The 20,280-nt window shown below is 39.2% G+C and overlaps 1 protein-coding gene across 2 annotated transcripts in view; it reads left to right on the top strand.

Moving 5' to 3' along the window:
- Window positions 1–20,280, top strand: part of Simc1 (SUMO interacting motifs containing 1) — a 62,883-nt gene that overhangs the window by 5,721 nt on the left and 36,882 nt on the right. The window lies entirely within an intron of this gene.

Here is a 20,280-nt window from a genome sequence, read left to right as displayed (position 1 = left end):
ATATTTGCTGATAACCAGATTCTGTGAGCTGTTTTAATTTTTTTCTTTGATTTTGTGTGATATGTTCATTCAGTAAATACTAAGTACGTACTTTGACTCTGGGGACCAGAGATGGACAGGATGACAAGGGAACTCCATTCTATTGGGGAGAGATAGGCAGTAAACTTAACAAATAATCACTAGTAACTAGGTGGGGTAGGGAACATTGCATTGTGTTTTTAGGGAATGTGTAAATTATATATTTTTGGGTTTTTGACTTTAGTTTCTGCTCACAGAATTGTGATTTCCTATGTGACTAGAGCGATAAAGCTATCTTTTGTTAACATTTTTGCCTTTTGTTCTTATAAAATGTTAATAGCTTAAGTTAATGAGGTTATATTTATTCCAACTTCTGGTTCATATTGTTTTTTGGTACAGGGAATCAAACTCGGGACCTTCCCCTTGCAAGGCAGATGGCGGAACCACTGAGCTAAATCCCTGGCCCCTTCCAGGTTTTTTGTTGTTGTTTTTTGGTACTAGGAATTGAATCAAGGGCCTTCACACTTAATATATCCCTAGCTCCTTTTTTACTTTTTATTTTTAGACAAGGTCTCACTGAGATGCCTAGGGTGGGTTCTAATTTGTAATCCCCCTTATCAGCCAACTGGGTAGTTGGGATTACAGATGTGGTCCACCACACCCAGCTTACATTTAATTTTTCAATCTACCTGTAATTAATTTCAAAAAGGGAACAAAGTAACCTATTTTTTCTCACAGTTTCACATTAATGCATGTGGCTGTAGTTACTTCATTTTAATCACTAGATAGTGTTCTCAAATCAATCACTGCCAACATCCTTCTAATATTTGACTTGTCTTACAACTTTATACTGGTTTTCAGTTTGTTTGTTTGTTTGTTTTGGTACTGGGGACCTTCCTTGAGAGGCAGGTAGAAACCACTGAGCTAAATCCCCGGGCCCCATAGTGGGTTTGATAAACAGAAATTCCCAGTATAGTCAAATATTTTCTTTATGGTTTGTATTTTATATCTTATTTAAGAAATTATTCTTTGTACAAACCTATATTATACAGGTTATACAGATATATTCCTTAAACTCAACACATTTTTAATTTCTTTAAATTTTTAAATCTTTAATACATCTGAAATTGATGTATGATTTTGGAATGAAGTAGAGACCTGATCTCATTTTTTCTCCTGCTTACCTAGAAAATGACCACTTCTAACTCCTTTTAATAAAAGCTCCACATTTTCCCTTATAATATTTAATACCAGCTCTGCTGAGTGTGGAGGCACATTCCTATAATCCCAGCACTCAGGAGGCTGAGTCAGGACAGTTGCCATGAGTTCAAGGCAAGCCTGGGCTACATAGTGAGTTCAAGGCTACCTTGAACTACATAGGGAGACCCTGTCTCAAAAGAAACAAAAAAACGTAATAATAATATGCAGTACCAGTTCTGACTTTAAATTTTTAAATCAGCTCGTCAAGTTCTTCAATAAAGCATATTGAGACTTTGATTGAGATAGCATTGAATTTGTATATCAACCTGGGAGAGAATTGGTATTAAATCTTCTAATTCATGAACAGTGGTATATCCCATCATTTATTTAGGCCTACTTTAATGTCCTTCAGTACAGTTTTATAATTTTATCCCATGTGTGTCTTGCACATTTCTTGCTGAATTTATTTCTAGATGCTGTACTTTTGTAGTCAACATAGGCTATGTTATATTGTTCTAACAATCTTTCTATAAATAGTGAGGTTGTATTTTCATTCACACTACCTGTCTATTGCAAGTGAAATGGGGAGTATTCTGTGTATCACAACCTTGTGAGGACATAGGCTGCCAAATCTCCCACAGTCTTGAAACTCTGCAGAACTTTACTAGAGGGAAAAGAGAGCTCTGGAGTATGTGGATTCAGAAATTAAAGGGTCTGGCCCCAAAGTAACATATTACTCCTACTCATAATTTATTGGACAGAATTAGTCACATAGCCCCACCAAATCCTGATTCAGGAAGTAAAATTCTACCATGTGCTAAGAAAGAAAGGATTGGAAATGTTTGGCAACTTCCATTATGTACACACATATTTATAAACAGTCATGTTGTAGTAGGAATATTTTCTAAGAAATCTGTCATGGGATGATTTGGACATTATGCAAATATAGAATGTGCTGACACAAATCTCTAGGGAGTCTTAAGGTCAGTCACTCAATGTAGCCTCTTGATGCAATCAATAGACAGTAAACACAAGACATATGCGCCTCCTGGTAGGGTTACACAGCATACTGTCTTCCAGTAGCCTTTCTTTTATGTATAAATAGAGTACAGATACCCCTCTTTTTATTGTACTTTACAGATATTGTATTTTTCACAAATTGAAAATTTGTAGCAACCCTGCATTGAGCAAGTCTATTGGTATCATTTTCCCAATAGCATATGCTTGCTCCATATCTCTGTCATATTTTGGTAATTTGCACAATATTTTAAGCTTTGTACTATATCTTTTTTGGGGGCGGGGGGAGTACTGGGGCTCGAACTCGGGTCCTTGCACTTGCGAGACACTAAGCTATATCCCTGCCCCAGCTTTTTACTATATCTTTTAAGGTGACCTGTGATTCTTCTTTTGAAGCCCAAGCCGTCACCACATAAGATAGTGAACTTAAAAAAAAAAAAAGATAGTGAACTTAAAGGTAAATCTAGGTTATCTTACTGCTGTGCTGACCCGCATTCCCTTATCTCTCCTCCTCTCCTCAGGCCTTCCTATTCTGAGGCAACAACATTGAATTGAGGCCAGGTAGTAACCCTCCAGTGGCCTCCAGGTGTTCCAGTAAAAGAAAGAGTTATCCATCTCTCATTTTAGATCAAAAACTAAAAGTGATTAAATTTAGTGTGAAAGGCCAGTTGAAAGCTAAGATAAGCCAAAAGATGGTGTCTTACATCAGTTAGCCAAGTTGTGAATGCAAAGGAAAAGCTCTTGAAGGAGATTAAAACATTGTGAACACACAGTAAGAATGTTAAACAGCCTTATTGCAGATATGGAGAATGTTTTAGTTATCTGGGTAGAAGGTTTTAGTCATAACATTCCCTTAAGCCAAAGCAAGGCCCTAGCTTCAGTTCTTTGAAGGCTGAGATAGGTGAGAAAGCTGCAGAAGAAAAAGTTGAAGCTAGCAGAGGTTGATTCATGAGTTTTAAGGAAATAGCTATATCCATAGCATAAAAATGCAATGTGAAGCAGGTGCTGATATAAAAGCTACAGCAAGCTATCCAGAAGATCTGGCTAATTGGTAAAAGTAGCTGTACTGAAAAATGGATTTTTCAGTGTAGATGAAATAGTCTTACATTGGAAGAAGATGTCATTTAGGACTTTAATATCTAGAAAGGAGAATTTAATGGCTGGCCTCAAAGCTTCAAATGACAAGCTGATTCTCTTGTGAGAAGCTAACCAACTGGTAACTTTAAGCTGAAGCCAATCTTCATTTAACATTTCAAACCTCCTAGGGCCAAGGGCCAGACATGGTGCATGCCTAAAATCGCAGAACTCTGGAGGCTGAGGGAGGAGGATCACCACAACTTGAAGGCCAGCCTGGGCTACACAGCAAGACCCTATCTCAAAAAAAAAAAAAAAAAATCCTCAGCCCCTTAAGAATTACACTAAATCTGTTCTGCCTATCTTCTGTAAGTGGAAAAACAAAGTTTGGATGACAGACATTGATTTACTAAATTTTAAGCCCACCTATTGCTAAAAAGAAGTAAAAAATATTCCTTTCAAAATATTGTTGATCATTAACATGCACTTGGAGGTGCATAACAAAATTTGATGTTGTTTTCATGTCTGCTAACATACCATTCACCCTGAAGCCCATGGGACAGGATCAAGTTTGACTTTCAAGTTTTGTATTTTAAGAAACACTTAAGTCTGTAGATGCCATAAATAGTGAATCCTCTGATCAATCTGAGCAAAGCAAATTGAAGCCTTGTGGAAAGGAGTCCCAGTTCTAGATGTCATTAAGAATATTTGTAATTCATTAGAGGTCAAGTTTTAACAACATCAACAGAAGTTTGGAAGAAAACAGTTCTAACCCTTGTAGATGACATTAAGGTCTTCAAATCTTCAATAAAGAAAGTAATTGCAGGGCTGGGGATTTAGCTCAGTGGTTCCAGGGCCTGCTTCGAAAGTGCAAGGTCTGGAGTTAGATCCCTGGTACCAAAAAAATAAAAAAGAAGAAAGAAAGAAAGTAATTGCAGATGTGGTAGAATGGCCAGAGAACTAGAATTAGAAGTGGCTGAATTGCTGTAGTCTCAGGATAAAATTTTAACAGACAAGAAATTGCTGTTTTGTTTTGGTTTGGTTTTTTTGACACAGAGTCTCATGTGGTTCAGGCTGGCCTTGAACTCACTGGGTAGCCCAGGCTGGCCTCAAACTCAACAGTTCTCCTGCCTCAGCTTCCCAAGTGTTTGGATTATAAGTGTGTGCTACCACGCCCTGTTGGAAGTTGCTTCTTATGTATGAGCAAAGAAGTAATGGATATTTGGGATTGCTCTATTCTTTTTTGGCGGATGAGGTATGGGGATCAAACTCGGGACTTTGTGCTTGCGAGGGAGGCAGGCAGAGGCACCACTGAGCTAAATCCCTGGCCCTGCTCCATTTTTTAATGTATGAGTTCACAGCTATAAACTCCTTTCTAGAACTGCTTTTATTATCCTATAAGTTTTGGCATGTTGTGCTTCCATTACCATTTGATTCTAGGAACTTTAACATGTCTTTCCTGATTCCTTCTGTGATCTATTAATTGTTCATTAATGTATATAATCTTCATGTGTTGGTATAGTTTCTGTGGTTTCATTTGCTTTTGATTTTTAGCTTCAGCTATAATCCAATAGTATACAAGGGATTATTTCAATTCCTTTGTATTTATTTAAGCATGCTTTATAGCCTAAGATGTGGTCTATTTTGGAAAAAGTTCCATGTGCTGCTGAGAAAAATGTGTATCTTGTTGTTGGATAAAACACTCTGTGAATATCTGTTAAGTCCATTTGTTCAATAGTGTGATTTAATTCTGATATATTGTTTGTTATTTTTTGAGATAGGGTCTCACTACATAGTTGAGGTTGGTCTTGAACTCATTATGTAGCCCAGGCTGGCCTTGAACTTGCAGCAATCCTCCTGCCTTGGCCTGCCAAGTACTGAGAGTATAGGCATCCACCATGACACTCAACTGAGTGGAACACCCTGCTGTGTGGGGAGACATGAACTCAACAATCCAAGCAAGTTTATTGCTAAACTTCAAAGGAACCCTCTGTGCAAGCAAAAGAGAAGCTAAGGGGCTTCTTAATAATGTTTTTGTGAGGATTTTTCAGTTTTTTTGTTTTGTTTTTTGGCAGGTTTGTGGCTTGCTGATGTGTCCTCTCTGACCTGCTGACATGTCCTTTGGGGACTGCTCATAAGTGATATGAAACCTATGTTTCTCTAAGATAGCAGGTGGGCTGATTTGAACTGGCAGTATCCCTGTCTGGGCTCTATCATTCCTTGCTTTAAAGGCATATAGGAAAACGAGTCATTGTTTTTTTCTTGGCTACTGCCTGCTAAGAGGGGGTGATGAAAGGATTTTTTTTTTTTTTGATGTTTTGGAGAAGGAAGGCTGTTTGGAGGTGTTCTCAAGTAGTTGCCCAAGAGATGGCCCCTACTCATTCCTGCAAAAAATCTTTGGAATAGATTAATCATACAGGGAAGAAAAAGAAGGAAAAGAGTAATAAACATTAAGGGGGCCAGGAGGGTTAGGAGCCAATTAAGAGAAGGGGGAAATAGATCATTGGAAGAGCCTTCAAGGAATTTGGAAGCCCATTCATGAAGGAATTTTACTCCATCTCTGATGAGATCAGATTTGTTGATGTAAAAGCAGCATTGTTCTTGGGGTAGAGCACATATGCTGCCCTATGAAGCTGTTAGGAGATCAAAGCCTCTGAAGTTCTGGAGGATGACTGAACCCAGGGAGATTGCTTGATCTTGCAAATATCCCAGGTGGTCTGAGACTTCTTTGAGTCCCTAGGCAAGTTCTTTTGACAGCATGGTGTTGAAAGAAAGACTCCTAGGGCCCTGATCCCTATTCCACTTCCTGTGATTATTCCTAGGGTGGCCATTAAGGGAACTAGCTGTATGTCACATTATGCCATGACATAGGTTAAGGAGGAGATAGAGATGGTTAGATTGGATGTTGCTAAGGAAAGGGTGAGAGTAGGGAGGCCTAATGTACAGGTTCTGGTCCAGTTGATAGGTAAGCAAATGTATGCACACTCAGAAAATGCCTGTCTTTAGTGAAAGGTATCCCGTGAGATCAAATTGGAACAGGAGGAGGAGGTATGGGGGTAGGTCAGGAAGTAAATGTTGGACTGCCTGAAATTTGTGCCATATGTAGGAGGAGCTAAAAGTTACAGCCTTCAAGGGAAAAGGGGGTGAGGGTAGTTGTAATACTGCAGGGCCTTCTTGGCTAAGAGTGGTGAATTTTTGGTTGAGGAAGACTGCCATCAGACATATTGAGGTGTTTGCATTTTGGTACACTTCCATGGGCTAGGGAGTGACTTTCCCTTCCTAACCTTAAGCCTAACCTTAACCCTAATCCAGAGGACAATCCATTTTCCAGTGACCCCACTGTCCACAGTTAGGACATGGCTCTGTAGGAGCCCTGGGAATAGGGTAAGCTTTTGCCCAGTGGCCCAGACTGATGCAGCAAAAACAGTTGCAAGGTGAATTTGAGGTGGAGCCTTTGGCAGGTTTTCAGCTGGGGGTCAAACTAGGGAAGCAAGGATTTAATATTTGGCTTTAGTCTGTTTTTCCTTTAGTGTTCTCTGTTCCTTATCTTGGTTGCTGAAAACTTTAAAGGCAAGGTTTATGGACTCCTTCTTTGGTGTTTGGGGTCCAGTTTTTAATTTTTGGAGCAAGTCTGGGTAAGACTGGGAGATAAAGTAGAAATGTAGAAGAATTAGACTTTCAGGAGAGTAGGGCAAGTATTTGTATATTCAATCATGGCCTCCAAAAGGCAGTTCATAAAGAAGGTTGGAAAATGGAAAGATATCCCTTGTTCCTAAGTAGGAAGAATCAATATAGTGAAAATCACCATACTTCCAAAACTACCATATAGATTTAATGCAATACCAATTGAAATTCCAACAATATACTTCAGAGAACTAGAGAAAACAATCCAAAAATTCATTTGGAACCAGAAGAAACCTAGAATAGCAAAAGCAATTCTGGGCAACAGAGACATGGCTGGGGGTATCACAATCCCCAACTTGAAACCATACTACAAAGCTACTGTGATAAAAACAGCATGGTACTGGCAAAGAAACAGACCTGAGGATCAGTGGAATAGATTAGAAGATGCAGAAATAACTCCAGACATACTCAGCCACCTCCTCTTTGACAAAGGAGCCAATTGCCCTCATAGGAGAAAAGATAGCCTATGTAATAAATGGTGTTGGAAAAACTGGATTTCAACCTGCCAAAGATTCAGACTAGACCCATACCTATCACCGTGCACTAAACTAAGATCGAAGTGGATTAAAGAGCTAAATATCAAGGCAGAAACAGTAAATTTGCTGGAAGATAAGTTAGGTAGAACTCTCAATGGCATTGGAATAGGAAAAGACTTTATGAACAAAACTTCAGTAGCATGGGAGCTAACACAAAGAATCAACAACTGGGATCTCATCTTCTTAAAAAGCTTCTGCAGTGCAAGAGAAACTACCAACAGAGCTAAGAGACAACCTACAATATGGGAAGAAATTTTTAGCAGCTGTTCCTCAGACGAAGGCCTACTATCTAGAATATATAAAGAATTGAAAAAAATCAGACCCCCCAAATTCAAAGACCCAGTTCAAAAATGGGCATCCGAAATGAACAGACATTTCTCAGACAAAGAAGTAAAAACAGCAAATAAATATATGAAAAAATGTTCAACATCACTGGTCATTTGAGAGATGCAGATGAAAACAATACCGAGATTCCACCTCACCCCAGAAAGAATGGCTGCTATCAAGAAATCAACCAATAACAAATGCTGGCAGGGGTGTGGGGAGAAAGGAACCCTTCTCCATTGTTGGTGGGAGTGCAGGCTGGTGCAACCACTGTGGAAATCCGTATGGACATACCTCAAAGAACTAGGACTAGAGATCCCATTTGACCCAGCTATTCCCCTGCTGGGTATCTTCCCCAAAGAATTAAAAGAATCATACCACAGCTATATATGTGCACCCATGTTTATAGTGGCACAGTTTGTAATAGCTAAAGCTTGGAAACAACCCAAGTGCCCATCAACTGGAAACTGGATAAAGAAGATGTGGTTTTTTAATAAAATGGAGTATACTCAGCCATAAAGAACGAGAAACTGGAGTCATTTATAGGTAAATGGATGCATATTCAGGCCATATTCTTAAGTGAAATAAATAGGACACACATGTACAAATACCGAATAGTATCTCTAGTGTGAGAAACTGAAAGTGTAAATAAGGATGAAAATGATTAAAATGAATAATTGATAATTTGAAATAGGAAAAGGTCCAAAGGTGTAGTGGTGGTGGGAGGGGAAGGAGAAAGGGAAGAAGGGAAAGGAAAAAGTAATGAGAAAGAAAAAAAAAATGGAAACAGAGTCTTTGTAAATAGGGAAGGGTGATGGGGGTGAAGGGTGCACAGGTAATGGGGAAAAAAATAACCAAGATACATCATGTAAAGGTACAAACACCCAATGATAAATGTAAATGTATTGTATACCTAAAATGTACCAATTAATATATGAATTTAAAAATGAATAAATAAAAGGTAAAAAAATAAAAAATAAAAGCGAGCATAACAAAAAAAGAAAAAAAGAAGGTTGGGTTTTCATCTGCCCCTGGGTGATTTCCATTCCTGCCAGGAGGCAAGTGATCATATGATCTCAATCTGTCCTGCCAAAGTCCCAAAGCTGATATGTGCACTTGAGGTTCAGCCCTGGCATCTGCTCGAGCTGCCTCAGCATGCCTGTCATGGTGTTGGCGGTGGAGCTCATTGGCATGGTTTTCAGCCACCTGCCAAATACGTTCCCTTTCATCATCAGTAAGGGTGGACAAGAGGATAAGATAAATATCTTCCCAAGTGTGGTCATACATTTAAGTGAGTAGGAGGAATTCTTTTTCTGAATTCATCAGGATTTTCTGAGAAGTACATCATTTCTTGTTGGAAACAGTCTAGATTAAGAAAAAATATCAACACATATGGGCCCCTCAATGCCTCCTGTTTCACAGACAGATAGGATAGAATGAGAAGTGGTCTGAGGAGGTATCAGGTGAGAAGAAAGAGTGCTATTTGTCTGAGAAGAAAAGGGCAGGTCTGAGGAAAGGACTGGACCAGAGGAAGTGAGCAGGCTGATGGATGTTGGAGACGAGGAGGAGTGCACAGAGGAGAGAGGGGCTAGCAGTTGGGAAGGTTGTGGGCCTGGTTGAAGTTGTTGAGGAAGTGGGGGTGATAGGGCCAGGGATTGTCAATGGGATGGAATTTGTGAATGGGGAAGGTTAGCGGGCGGGTAAAAGTGTGATGTTGTTGGGTCGGGAATGGGAATAGGAGATTTTGTTAAGTTAGTTGTGCAGGTAGAAGGTTTTTGTACTTCAAAAAGAATTTTGAGGAAGGAAAGAATAGGATAGAGAAAGGTTGTCCATGTAGGGTAAAAAAGGCTTGGATATAGGGAACATCTAACCATTTGCCATTTCTCTGGAGGAAGTGGTCAAGGTCTCAGAAAATTTGAATATTGAAAGTACCCTCAACTGGCCAGCATGACCCATTATCGAGTCTACTGGGGCCACACAGAAGTGGAATCAAAGATCAGTTTTTTTGTTTAATGTTTCTTTTACTCCCAATTTGGAAAGATTATGCAGGAGACAGCTGACAGGGTTGTCTCCCAATGTTTTTGAGGGAAAATTTCCCATCACAAGGGGGGTGGGATAAGAAAGGTGGCTTGGGTCAGTAAACAGGTCACTGGGATATCTCCCTGCAATGGGCCTCCTGACTGGGGTCCAAAGGCTCCTGCAGCTGGACAAGATTGTCCTGCGCACTGGAAGGAAGCATCCCCTCTAGTCAGAGTGCAGGAGGTCCCCCTTTTGTGATGCTGTCAAATAAATGATGGGGAGGAAGGAAAAAGGGGGACAGTGGGTGGGCTTTCTCTGGGTGCTAAAAGAAAGTTGATTGGGCCAGAATCTTACCCTCCCAGAAATGGCAGAGGATTAGCTGGTTTGAGATCTGACAGGGTGGTCCCTGGACCTGAGTTTGGAAAAAGGAAGGGTTTGGGAGGAGGGAAGGGAGAGTAGGTTACCCATTTGGGTGGTTGGGGTTGGAAAGCCTCAGCCAAAGCCTTGTAGTCCCACTGCAGAGGGCAGTCGGTCCCATGCAACCAACTCTTTGGGAAGGAGGGGAAACAGGGTGAGAAACAGGAGACTCTTGGGATCTATGAGTAAGCCCAGGATGAGCTGCCTCTGCCCATTGCTTCCGATGTTCCAAAAGAGCTGCTGCTCTTGGCTCCCCTTCCTAGGCTTTGCCACCAAATGAGCAGGAGAGAAGGAACAAAAATACAATAGTCTGAGCAGGTTTATTGCTAAACCTGAGTGAGACCTCTCTGTACGAGCAGAATAGAGAAGGTATCTCTTATAGCTAAGAGGCTTTTTTTTTTTTTGGTACCGAGGATTGAACTTGGACCCTTGTGCTTGTGCAGCAGGTGGCAAAACCACGTAACTAAATCCCCGGCCTAAGAGGCTTTTTTAATAGGTTTTCATTGTTGTTACAAAAACAAATTTACTTTTTTAACTTTTTAAAATTGATTTTATTCGTATAGTTTTGACATACATAATGACCACATTCATTATAGGGAATTTGTACCTGTATATAATATATCTTAATTCTTTTTTTTTCCCCACTCCCCTTCAATCCTTCTTTTCTTCTCTCTTTACAAAACTTTGTTTCTATTGTTTTTCTTCCATTCTTTTTTTTTAATACCAATTCCCTCCCTTTCACCTCTTCCCTTTCAAACATTCCTTTCTACTTCCCAATATCTGTAATCCATTTTAACCCTTTTTTACACTTTGAGTTTCTCAGAAAGGAAAAACAGTGTGATATTTACATGTGTGTCCAATTTATTTCACTTAACAGTGTGGTCTCAAGGTGCATGCCTTTACCTAAAAAGGTCTTAGGTCTATCCTTCTTTATGGTAATGTAGTATTGTAAATAAAAACCACACTTTCTTTATCCACTTATCTGCACTTTATCTTAGCCAAAAGGCCGAGAAGCGATATCCACTTATCTGTTGATGGCCATCTGGATTGTTTCCAAGATTTAGCTACTACAAATTGTGCTGCTATAAACATGTATATGCATATATTGCTGTGGTATGATACTTGTAACTCTTTGGGGAAGATACTTAGGAGAAGAATAGCCAGGTTGAATAAAACCTCTGGTTTTAGTATTTTGAGGAATGTCCACACTGATTTCCGCAGTGATGGTACTAATTTACACTGCCACCAACAGTGGAAGAGGATTCCTTTCTCTCCACAGCCTAACCAGTATTTGTTATTGGTTGATTTCTTGATAATACCTGTTCTTTCTGGAGTGAGATGGAATCTCAGCATTGTTTTCATTTGCATTTCTTGAATGACCAGTGATATTGAACATTTTTTCATATATTTGTTTGCAGTTGTACTTCTTTAACTGAGAGATGTCTGTTCATTTCAGATCCCCATTTTTGGACTGGGTCTTTAAATTTGAGGGTTCTGATTTTTTTAGTTCTTTAGATATTATAGTTATTAGTCTTTTGTCTGAAGAGTAGATTATTAAACTTTTTCCCATTCTATAGGTTATCCCTCCATTCTGTTGGTACTTTGTTTTGCTATGCAAAATTCTTTAATATGATGTGATACCAGTTGCTGATTCTTTGTAATAATTCCTGTGTGACCAGAATTTTGTTCATAAAATCTTTACCTAAATTTATGTCTTCAAGAATTCTACCATTTCTGTCTCCCAACAGATTTAGTGTTTCTGTTTTAATGTTTAGATTGATTCATTTCGATTTTAGTTTAGAACATGGTGAAAGATATGGGTCTAGGTTAACTTTCAGAATATGGAAAGGCAGTTCTCCCAGCACCAATTATTGAAGAGGCTATCTTTCTTCCAGTGAAGGTGTTTGACCTCCTTTATCAAAGATAAGGTAGCCAGATATGTTTGGAGTTGTCTCTACATCTTCTGTTCTATTGATCCTCGGGTCTGTTTTTTTGCCAGTACCATGCTGTTTTTATCACAGTAGTTTTGTAGTAAAATTTCAAGTCAGGCATCCCTTGTTCTTGGGTAGAAAGAACCAATAAAGTGAAAATGGCCATACTTTCAAAACTGCTATATAGATTCAATGCAATCCCAATTGAAATTCCAACCACGTATTTCACAGAACTAGAGAAGACAGTCCAAAAATTCATTTGGAACCAGCAGAGACTTAGAATAGCAAAAACAATTCCAGGCAACAAAGACAAAGCAGAGGGTATCACAGTCCTCAACTTGAAACTATACTAAAAAGTTACTGTGATTAAAAACAACATGGTATTGGCAAAAAAAAAGAAAAAAAAAAAAAACCAGACTCGAGGATCAATGGAATGGATTAGAAGATACAGAAACAACTCCAGAAGTACTCAGCCACCTCATCTTTGACAAAGGAACCAAGCACCCTCACTGGAGGAAAGATAGCCTCTTTAATAAATGGTTCTGGAAAAACTGGGTTTCACCTTGTGAAAGATTAAAACTAGACTCATCTCTCCCATCATGCCCTAAACTAAAATCAAAATGGATCAGAGATGTAAATATTAAAACAGAGACACTACACCTGCTAGAAGATAGGTTAGGTGGAACTCTTGAAGACATTGGCATAGAAAAAGACTTTACGAATAAAACTTAAGTCCACATAAACTAGCACAAAGAATCAGCTGGGACCCTATCTTATTAAAAAGCTTCTGCACAGCAAGAGAAACCACCAACAGAGTAAAGAGACAACCCATAATGTGGGAAAAAATGTTTACTAGCTGTTTCTCAGACAAAGGTCTTCTATCTAGAGTATATAAAGAACTTTAAAAAAATCAGTCCTCCCAAATTTAAAGACCCAATCTAAAAATGGGCATCTGAAATGAACAGACATTTCTCAGATGAAGAAGTAGAAACAGTAAATAAACATGAAAAAAATATTCAACATCACTGGTCATTCAAGAGATGCAAATGAAAACAATGCTGAGATTCCACCTCACTCCAGAAAGAATGGCTGCTATCAAGAAATCAATGGGCTCACCAGCTGCCCGTGGAGCCACACAGGCACAGCACCCAGGACTGACTGAGCCCAGCTCTGTCCGGCTGGCTATGCCCACATGCGACCAAGAGCTGGTAAGGACCCCCCCGGGCACGCCCACCAGCCCCCGTGGAGAGGCACGGGTGCATGCAACAACAGAGGACCCCCACCCCCTGCCCACTGCCTCTGGCCTCTTGGCTGTGCAGCTACCTGGTTCCACACTACAGAGGCACAGGGGACCATAAAGGCCATTCTCCTGAGAAGAAGAACAGAAGTGAACAACAGAGAGAGTGCCTCTCTCAGGCTCCCTGATGATAACTGATGCCCACTGGAAAAGTGAAGAGAAGCTCTGCAATGAAGGCACACCAAACCACCATACTTGGTAAGTTAGAGGGACCATGACCTCCCATCAAAACCTGGACCATCTTCAGGGGAAAGGCAGCCGGAACCTGCAGGAGGACAGGGAGCTCAACTTGGAACTTACAGCCAGAAATCTGCCTGAATCTCAGGAGTCTGTGACTGGCTTACTGAGATTCATTGACTTATAACTGCACACTGCTGCCCACGTTGTCTCTTGTGACAGAAGAGACATACACTGAAGGAGTCCCTTCATTTTTATCTTTTATTTGTTATTTTCAAAATTACCACTATTTGTTTTGCTCTTATTTTTAATATTTTTTCTTCTTTGCTACTCTTTTAAAATTTTTATTTTTCTCTTTTTACTTTCTTTTCTCTTCTTTCTCTCTCTGCCTCACTCCCTTGCTGTCCAACATTGTTCTTCATCTCCCTTTGTGTTTCTGTTCTGCCCCTAATTCGTATTTCTTCTTTATCTTTCTTTTCTTCTCTTTCCTTCTCTTGCCTGTGCCCTCTGGCCTCACTGCTAACCTTCCCCTATCCATATACTTACCTATTGCTCCCTCCCCAACTCCTTCTAACTCCCCATCCTGAAGGGTAAAGTTGCTATATTGAAGACTTTATTCACTAAAAACATATGTTGGGTTGGTCCTTGATTTTGATTTAATTCACACAGTTAAAGGTGATAGATTAATAACTACCACAAATTGTCATTTTCTAAGAGGTACTTGATGCTATTGTGTTGCTGATTGTATCAGTTGGGCTAAGGTGTTGTGATTGATCTAATCAGTTGTCCTTTCTGGTATAATGAAAATGAGACAGCCTCAGAGCCATTAGGGACTCAAAACCTAAAGACCAGCTATATCTGGAAGACACCTCTGAGAAGCAGTCATTCCATAAGGGTTCTAAATACATCAACGAAGATATTTACAGTAAGCAACTTCAAAGTATCAACCCAGGAATTAAACCAAGGACAGTACCAAGAACAAAAATGAGGAGACATTTAAGTAAGGCACAAACTCAGACTTCCACCCCACAAAAGGCAAATTCTGGGGGAAACAAGGTGCAAAACTCTGATAACCACCTGGACACCCTGAACTGATAGCACAGGAAGTAACAAAACAGATGAATGAGGCTCTAGAAAAATTAAAAATAGAAATAGTTTCCCAGGTAACTACAGAGATGGTGATCAGAGTGAAAGACACAATTAGAGAATCTAGAACAGAAACATAAAAAAAATAGGTGAAATATGCTAGAAGCCATGAATACCCAGCATAAGAAAGAAATGGAAACCATGATTGCTGGAAGTATGCTGGAAGACATGAATGCCCAGCATAAGAAAGAAATGGAATCCATGAAACAGAGTCAAAGAGATATTCAGGAGATTAAAAACTCCATTGAAAGCATGCAGAGAAGATTAAGGGAATCTGAAGGTAGAGTATCAGATATAGAAGACAGGATTGCGGTGAAGGACCATGAAAACAGATTTCTTAAAAATAGTAAGGGACCACAAGAAATCAATCCAGCAACTGCTAGATGATACAAAGAAGAATAACATAAGACTGATAGGAGTCCCCCCAAAAAACAGGAGAAAGCACAATTGACATGAAGGAAAACTGTTCACAGAAGTAATAGTAGAAAACTTCCCGGACAGAGGTGGAGAACTGGACATACAGATAAGTGAGGCATATAGAGCTCCAAATAGCCATGATCAAAAAAATCTACTCCTAGACATATAATAGTCAAGATCCCAGAAACCTAACAGAAGAACAAAATCCTACAGGCAGTTAGAGAAAAGAAACAAATCACCTACAAAGCAAAGCCCATCAGAATCATGCAGACTTCTCAACACAAACCCTCAAATCAAGGAGAGCCTGGAGTGAAGTATTTCAAGCCCTAAAAGAAAATAACTTCCAACCTAGACTGTTGTATCCTGCAAAACTATCTTTCAAAATCAGTGGGGAAATTAGATACTTCCACGACAAAGAACACCTGAGAAATTTGATGAACACCGAACGAACACTCCAAACAATTCTAAGCAATATACTAGAAAAAGAAAATGAAGGTCACAACTCCAAGAGGCCCAACAGAGGGAAGCCACCAGGCAAGGTAAGACACTAAAGGGAAAGGGGGGAAAAATGAGAACCAAAAGAGCCAACAACAGTAAAACATCATGACAAGGATGAGTCAATATCTATCAATTATAACTGTCAATGTTAATGGCCTCAATTCACTAATCGAAAGAAAGAGACTGACAGAATGAATTAAGAAGCAAAATCCAGCAATATGCTATATACAAGAAACACATCTAACTCAAAAGGAAATTCATAGACTGAAAGTAAAAGGATGGAAAACAGTTCTCCATGTGACAGGAACCCAGAAAAAAGCAGGGGTAGCAATCTTATTTGCAGACAAAGTAGATTTCAAACCAAAACTAACTAAGAGAGACAAAGATGGTCACTACATCCTTGTGAAGGGAACAATCCAAGAGGAAGAGATAATCATCCTTAAATATATATGCACCAAATACAAATACCCCCAATTATGCAAAATAAATATTAATGGACATGAAAAACCAAATAAGCACTAATACAATTGTAATGGGGGATCTCAATACCCCACTATCACAAATAGACATCATCTAGACAAAAAATTAACAACGAAGTTTTAGAACTGAACCAAGCTATTGAACAAATGGACTTAATAGATGTTTACAGAGTGTCCCACCCTACAAAATCAGAATACACATTCTTTTCAGCTGCACACAGGTCATTCTCCAAAATAGACCACATGCCAGCTCATAGGACATGTCTAAGTAAATGTAAATCAGTAAAGTTCCCCCCTGTATATTATCAAACCATAGTGCAATAAAATTGGAGGTCAATAACATAAGAAACCACAAAACTCCCACAAACACATGGAAATTGAACAATACTCTCCTGAACAACCAATGGGTCACAGAGGAAATTGAAGAAGAAATTAGACAGTTTCTACAAGTAAATGATAATGCCAGTACAACATACAGGAATCTGTGGGACACAATGAAAGCAGTTCTGCGAGGGAAATTCATAGCAGTGAATTGCCCGTATTAGGAAAACAGAGAACTCAGTTAAATAACCTAATGCAGAACCTCATGCTCCTAGAAAGAGAAGAGTATAACAAACCCAAAGCTCATACAAGAAAGGAAATTGGGCTGGGGATTTAGCTCAGTGGTTCCAGCACCTGCCTCATAAGCACAAGGTCCCGAGTTCAATCCCCGGTACCAAAAAAAACGACAAGAATTGGGCCAGGGATTTAGCTCAGTGGTTCCAGCACCTGCCTCACAAGCACAAGTTCCCAAGTTCAATCCCTGGTACCAAAAAAACAAAACAAAACAAAAACAAGAAAGGAAATTATAAAGATCAGAGCAGAGATCAGTGCAATGGAGACTAAGAGAACGATACAAAAAGTTAATCAAAGAGTTGGGTTTTTTTGAAAGAATAAATAAAATTGATAAACCTTTAGCCAACTTTATCAAAAAAAAAAAAAGGAAAGAAAAGGCTCAAATCCATGCAATTAAGAACAAAAAAGGGGAAGTCACGACAGACCTTGCAGAAATCCAGAGGATCATCAATACGTACTTTGAGAACCTGTACTGTCATAAAATGGAAAACACAGAAGAAATGGACAGATTCCTAGATACATACAAATTGCCAAAGTTAAATGAAGAAGATATAGAAATACTAAACACCCCAACTACAATGAGTGAAATTGAAAATATAGTAAAAATTACCAACAAAGAAAAGCCCAGGTCCTGATGGCTTCACTGCTGAATTCTATAAGGCATTTAAAGAAGAACTATCGCCATTACTCTTTAAACTCATCGAAGAAATTGAAAGGGAAGCAAGGCTTCCAAATTCATTCCTGGAAGAAAGTGTTACTTTGATTCCAAAACCAGGGAGAGACCCAACCCAAAAAGAGAACTACAGGGGCTGGGGGTTTAGCTCAGTGGTTTCACTGCCTGCTGCGCAAGCTCAAGGACCCAAGTTCAATCCTCGGTACCAAAAATAAATAAATCAAAAAGAGAACTGCAGACCAATCTCCCAAATGAACATAGATGCAAAAATCCTCAACAAGATACTAGCAAACAATACAGAGGGTCATCAAGAAGATCATACACCCTGACCAAGTTGGATTTATCCCAGGGATGCAAGGATGGTTCAACATTCATAAATCAATAAATGTAATACACTATATTAACAGAGTCAAGGACAAAAACCATATGATCATCTCAGTAGATGCAGAAAAGGCATTTGACAAAATCCAATACACATTCATGATAAAAACGCTACAGAAAATTGGAATAGAAGGTCTTTATCTCAACTTGATTAAGGCTATCCATGAAAAACCATCAGACAACATCATACTAAATGGTTAAAAACTGAAAACGTTCACGCTAAAATCAGGAACAAGACAAGGATGCCCACTATCACCACTCCTGTTCAGTATAGTTCTGGAAACATTAGCCACAGCAATTAGAAAAGAGAAATAAAAGGAATAAAGATAGGAAAGGAAGAAGTTAAAGTGTCATTATTTGCTGATGATATAATACTTTACATAGAAGACCCAAAAAACTGCACCAAAAGACTTCTAGACTTAATTGACAGATTCAGTAGTGTAGCTGGATACAGGGTCAACACTCAAAAAACAATAGCCTTCTTGTACACAAATAACAGACTCAGAAATTAGGGAAACAATCCCTTTCACAATAGCATCCCAAAAAATGAAATATCTAGGAATCAATCCAAAGGAAGCAAAAGACCTCTACACTGCAAACTACAACACTCTGAAAAAAGAGATCGAAGAGGATACAAGAAAATGGAAGGACATCCCTTGCTCCTAGGTAGGAAGAACCAATATAGTGAAAATGACCATACTTCCAAAACTACTATATAGGTTTAGTGCAATGCTGATTGAAATTCCAACAATATACTTCACAAAACTAGAGAAAACAATCCAAAAATTCGTCTGGAACCATAAGAGACCTAGAATAGCTAAAGCAATTGTAAGCAACAGAGACATGGCTGGGGTTATCACAATCCCCAACGTGAAACTATAGTACAAAGCTACTGTGATAAAAACAGCATGATACTGGCAAAAGAACAGACCTGAGGATCAGTGGAATAGATTAGAAGATGCAGAAACAACTCCAGACATACTCAGCCACCTCCTCTTTGACAAAGGAGCCAACCACCCTCATTGGAGGAAAGGTAGCCTATTTAATAAATGGTGGAAAAACTGGATTTCAACCAGCCAGAGATTCAAACTAGACCCATACCTATCACCAGACACTAAACTAAGATCAAAGTAAATTAAAGATCTAAATATTGAGACAGAAACAATAAACTAGCTGGAAGATAAGTAAGGTAGAGCTCTTGAAGACATTGGCATAGGAAAAGGCTTTATGAACAAAACCTCAGTAGCACGGGAACTAGCACAAAGAATCAACAACTGGGATCTCATCTAAATAAGCCTCTCCACTGCAAGAGAAACCACCAACAGCTAAGAGACAACCTACAATGTGGGAAAAAAATTTTAGCAGCTGTACCTCAGACAAAGGTCTACTATCTAGAATATATAAAGAATTGAAAACAATCAGACCCCCCAAATTCAAAGACCCAATTCAAACATGGGCATCTGAAATGAACAGACATTTCTCAGACAAAGAAGTAAAAACAGCAAATAAATATATGAAAAAATGTTCAACATCACTGGTCATTCCAGAGATGCAGATGAAAACAGCACTGAGATTTCACCTCACCCCAGAAAGAATGGCTGCTATCAAGAAATCAACCAATAACAAATGCTGGCAGGGGTGTGGAGAGAAAGGAACCCTTCTCCATTGTTGATGGGAGTGCAGATTGGTGCCACCACTGTGGAAATCCGTATGGAGATACCTCAAAGAACTAGGGCTAGAGGTCCCATTTGACCCAGCTATTCCCCTGCTGAGTATCTTCCCAAAAGAATTAAAAGCATCATATTATAGCAATGTATGCGCACCCATGTTTATAGTGGCACACCTTGTAACAGCTAAATCTTGGAAACAGTCCAAATTCCCATCAACTGATGTGTTCTCTGTGACCTACTGAGTCCTCTGTGATCTGCTAACATGTCCTCAGGGGACTGCTTATGACCTGCTAATATGTCCTCTGGGAGACTGCTGATGTGTCCTCTGTAACCTACTGACATGTCTTCTGTGACTTGCTGACATGTCTTCTGGAAACTGCTCGTGATCTAAGTAAAGTGAGACTTATGTTTCTCCAAGATGGTGAGTGGGCTCACTAGAACTGGTGATGTCCTTGTCTGGGCTCTTTCACTAGCTAACTGATATTTCTTTTTTAATTTTTTTGTCTGGTAGACCTGTCTAATTGTGAGAATAGAGTATTGAAATCTTCTGCTATGATTGTATTGGTGTATATCTGTCTTTTTATTTCCGGTACTTTTTTGTTTTATGAAGTTGCGTGCTCCAACATTCAGTTCATAAATACAGCTGTAATCTCTTCCTGTTGAATTGTTACCTTTTCTGGTAGATAATGGCCATCTTTGTCTCTTCT

The sequence above is a fragment of the Heterocephalus glaber genome, unplaced genomic scaffold, assembly GCF_053883595.1.
Source record: "Heterocephalus glaber isolate CG9 unplaced genomic scaffold, H.glaber_assembly_v1.0 deba00001606, whole genome shotgun sequence".
Lineage (NCBI taxonomy): Eukaryota > Metazoa > Chordata > Mammalia > Rodentia > Bathyergidae > Heterocephalus > Heterocephalus glaber.
Note: the sequence above shows the minus strand (reverse complement) of the source record. Positions and strands in the feature narration are given on the sequence as shown.